This window comes from Rhincodon typus, chromosome 5 (genome assembly GCF_021869965.1).
Source record: "Rhincodon typus isolate 14 chromosome 5, sRhiTyp1.1, whole genome shotgun sequence".
In the NCBI taxonomy this organism is placed as follows: Eukaryota; Metazoa; Chordata; class Chondrichthyes; order Orectolobiformes; family Rhincodontidae; genus Rhincodon; species Rhincodon typus.
In genome coordinates this window covers 113,966,401-113,971,167 of record NC_063336.1, presented here as the reverse complement: position 1 = coordinate 113,971,167, position 4,767 = coordinate 113,966,401, and positions in this window count along the sequence as shown.

Genomic DNA, 4,767 nt, shown 5'->3' with positions numbered 1-4,767 from the left:
CTTTTCCCTGCATCCTCAGGAAGTGCTACACCTGCCCCCATACCTCCTCCCTCACCCCCATCCCAGGCCCCAAGAAGACCTTCCACATCAAGCAGATGTTCACCTGCACATCTGCTAATGTGGTATACTGTATCCGCTGTTCCAGATGTGGCCTCCTCTACATCGGGGAAACCAAGCGGAGGCTTGGGGACCGCTTTGCAGAACACCTACACTCGGTTCGCAACAAACACCTGCAACTCCCAGTCACAAACCATTTCAACTCCTCCTCCCATTCCTTAGATGACATGTCCATCCTGGGCCTCCTGCAGTGCCACAACGATGCCACCCGAAGGTTGCAGGAACAACAACTCATATTCCGCTTGGGAACCCTGCAGCCCAATGGTATCAATGTGGACTTCACAAGCTTCAGAATCTCCCCTCCCCCAACCACATCTCAAAACCAGTCCAGCTTGTCCCCGCCTCCCTAACCTGCCCTTCCTCCCACCTAACCCCTCCTCCCACCTCAAGCCCCATCTCTTACCTACTAGCCTCATCCCGCCCCCTTGACCTGTCCATCCTCCCTGGACTGACCTATCTCCTCCCTAACTCCCCACCTACACTCCCCTTTACTGGCTCCATCCCCGCCTCATTGACCTGTCTGTCTCCTCTCCACCTATCTTCTCCTCTATCCATCCTCTATCCGCCTCCCCCTTCTCCCTATTTATTTCAGAACCCCCTTCCCCTCCCCCATTTCTGAAGAAGAGTCTGGGCCCAAAACGTCAACCTTCCTGCTCCTCTGATGCTGCTTGGCCTGCTGTGTTCATCCAGCTCTACACCTTGTTATCTCTGAGGCTAGTTTAATTTGGGATTATGGTTGGCATGGACTGGTTGGACCGAACAGTCTATTTCCATGCTATATGACACTATGACCCTATAGCTATAATTTTCAGTGCAGGAGCATATTAAATCCAGTTAAACAAGACATAACCAGATGCAGCAAAGATGTATTCCAAAACAGACTGTTTATCTTTGCAATGAATCAAATCTCTAGTGACAATTAAAGTGCCTGGGAAATTGGTTTCTGGTGACTGAATAAATCAAATTCTATTTCTGGTAAATTATATTCCCAAATTTTGTGGAACGTTGTGTTCTAAAATTCTGAATCATTTCAGGGAAAAGGGGAGACAATTTCCTGTAATAACATAAAGGGGTTACTATTTTTATTCTGTTACGCACAACACCTCTGTATAACATACTCCTACTCAAACTGCACTTTTGTGTCAGGCTTTCAGTAGATTCAGACCACAGTATAAAATAGCAAGCTGTCTTTGTCATTCAATTTCTCTCTTAGAGAAAAATGGCGAGACTTCGAACACCATACTTAATCTAAACTCTAAAGTCTCCCTCTGTGAGCAATTTTAAGGTGTATTAATATCATAGAGACATCTCAATATAATACAGTAGAGTGCTCAAATGGAAACTTTGAATTAATCACTGTTCTCCCCCTTTCACTTTGGCTTAGCAGTGCTCTTTCCAAAAGTAAAATGCTAGGAGCTTTTTTTTTTAACCTGTAGGTCCATAATATTATTCTATTAACAGCGCATTCAACTCTGAAGTATAGTATTGATTTTAATGGGGAGTTTATTTTACCTTAAATCCCATTTGTGAACAAGTTACCGATGGAGAAAGTTGCTCCATAATTTCAAAGCTGGCTTAGAAGCTGTAATTTTTTTGGCATCCAATCAACAGGTACTACTCGTAGATAGTCGTTGTTAATAACTGGATTGGGTGCGCTTATATGTTAATACAGAAGGAAAGTAAATGTCACTGCATTCAGCAGTGCCCATTACTGTGGGTGGTGGGCTTCCCCAGGAGAGCTGGTGGTAGTCATTCTCTGACCTGACCCCATCCACTGCCAATTTGCTCAGTTGATATCGGCAGCTTTGTTGTGTTTAAAATGGACATCCTGTTTCTGAGAATTACCAGAGATCAGATGCTCACTAATATCAATGGCACCACTGACAATGCTGGGCACTGCCTGTACTGCAGTGGTCTAAGTTACAGGATTATTATGTAGATACTTAGATACCCAGAACAGTACAGCACATAAACAGGCCCTTCAGCCCAATATGTCTGTGTCAACTATGATGCCATTCTAAACTAATCCCATCTGCCTGCAATTGGTCCGTATCCCTCTACTCTCTGCCTGTTCATGTGCCTGTCCAAATGCCTCTTATATGTTGCTATCACATCTGCTTCTACCACCTCCCCTGACAGTGCGTTCCAGGCACCTATCACCCTCTGTGTAACAAAGAAAAAACTTTCCTCGCACATCTCCATTAAATCTATCCCCTCTCACCTGAAAATTATGGTGCCTAATTTTTGAACTCTACACACTGGGAATAAAACACATACATACTCACACGCTTATAAAATGACATTCATGCTCTCAGAACTTCCTAAAATGCTTTACAACCAATGAAGTCTTCTTCGGATGATAAAGCAATTGTAATGGTTTTTATCTGTTTGATATATTTCTGTGAACATTAATGGGTTATTGCTGTTTTTAAAATAGCAACAGGTAGAAATATCTTAACATGTGTCTGATGACAAGACTGTTTGATGTAATTTTAAGCCTAAAATCCAAAATGCTGATTCTGGCCTTGCAGAGATCATTTATGAAGCCACTTTCAAATGTGTCATGCAGTTCTCTCAATAAAATACTGTTGTACTGAAAAACGATCAGAGCACAACGAAAATGCTTACAGAATTTAGAATTCTTATGAGGAAAAAGAATCAGAGCACTGACCTTGTATTCTTTTAAGAAGGCGTTTAGCACACTTGCTTTCATTGCTCAGACCTTTGAGTATAGGAGTTGGGACATTATGTTGAGGTTGTACAGGACGTTGACAAGGCCTCTTCTGGAGTACTGTGTCCAGTTTTGGTTGCCTAGTTATAGAAAGGATATTATTAAGCTGGAGAGGGTGCAGAAAAGATTTACCAGGTTGATGCTGGGAATGAAAGGTTTGAGTTCTGTGGAACGGTTGGATAGGCTGGAACTTTTTTCACTGGAGCGTAGCAGTTTGAGGAGTGACCTTGTAGAGGTTTTTAAAATCGTGAGGCACATAGATAAGGTGAAAGGCAAGTGTCTTTTCTCTAGAATGGGGAATTTCAAAACTGTGGGGTATATTTTAAGGTGAGAGGAGAAAGATTTATAAAAGATATGAGGGGCAAATTTTTTACACAGAGAGTGGTTCGTGTGTGGAATGAACTTCCACAGGAAGTGGTGAATGCGGGTACAGTTACAATGTTTAAAAGACATTTAGATATAAATAAGAAATGTTTGAAGGGATGCAGGCCAGGTGCAGGCAGGTAGGACTAGTTTAGTTTGGGAACACCATCAGCATGGACTGGTTGAACCAAAGGGCCTGTTTCCATGCTCTAAGACTCTACGACTATATGATTGGATTGGGCTGCTTTGTTCTATGTCCTTCGCAATGCTCTTTCTACAGCTAACACATAAATGGATAATGGCCACCCAAGTGAAGTTTAGGATTCTAATCTCCTTGCCCTGGAGCATTGACCATAGTACTTCTCTGTTTCCCTGCCTGAGTAGAGACTGAGGATTAAATCCAACTTTTGTAGTCTTTATGGTTTACTGAATAAACTTGCTGAGCCATCAGGAGAGGTTTCCACTTGCTTTTTAATTGTCAAAAAAGAAAAGGAGAATTTCTGTCATTCATTGATAGTACAAGAAAGAAATCACCTCATTGTGAACATTTTAAGAAATGATCGATCTGATTTGATTTGCCCAAGTGAAGTTAAAATATTGAGCTTTCAGTTCACTTCAGGGTTTAACACAACAAGCAAAAGTAAGTGTTTCAAAGCTTACAGGGCTATCTGTCAAGAGAAAATGCTGTCAATAGGAAATTAAGGAATCAATCATGAAGATAACAGGATGGCCCACTTTACCTACTCACAGACCTAACACATTCACACACAGTTTCAGTCCAATTATCCAGTGAAAGTGACATTGAGTTACATTTTTCCATCTGATTATAGATTAGATTCTAAGGGGATGATTGCTCTCTTGACGAATTGTCCGCACTATTACAGCATGAAGCAGTACACAAAACTGTTATTTCAGCTCGTCTTCTGAGTCAGTGAGTTACTGCTCACTAAGGGCTATGATTTCAAACTATACTCCACTTCGGGGAATTTTTTGTTTGTTGAGAGGATTGCAATGTCTAAGGAAAACAAGCGAAGTTGGTTGTTGTATAAATCTGGCTGGAAGTTTTATAAGCTGTTGTTATGGCTCCCTGATGATTGGCAGGTAAAGACAACATTTGGTGTAGCATTGAGTCACAGAGACCAGAAGCTCCCAGGTTCTCTCTCTCCAGTTTCTGCTGATCTCATAGGCTTCAGCAGGATCCATAATGGAGGGTATGGTAAAGCATGACTGGGAAATGGCTAATGCAGGAGAGGGGGTCATTCACAGTCAAAGCATCCTGTCTTAAGCAGGGGGCAGTGAACGATCCACCATGGTCACCTGATATATCAAGGGTAGGATGGGAAAGGTAGGCAGGTGTAAGTTATGTAGGCAATTGCCTGGGGACTTGGGGAAGTGTGGGATTAATGGGATGGTCTATTAGGAAGGGAATGTAGATATTTGAGGGCTTACCAACAAGGTCAGACTGAGGTTGGAAGCCACTGGCTGAGGAACACTTACTGCCCTCTTCCGTCATGCTGGAAATTGAAAGTGCCCAATGGGGAAGAAAATGGCTGTGA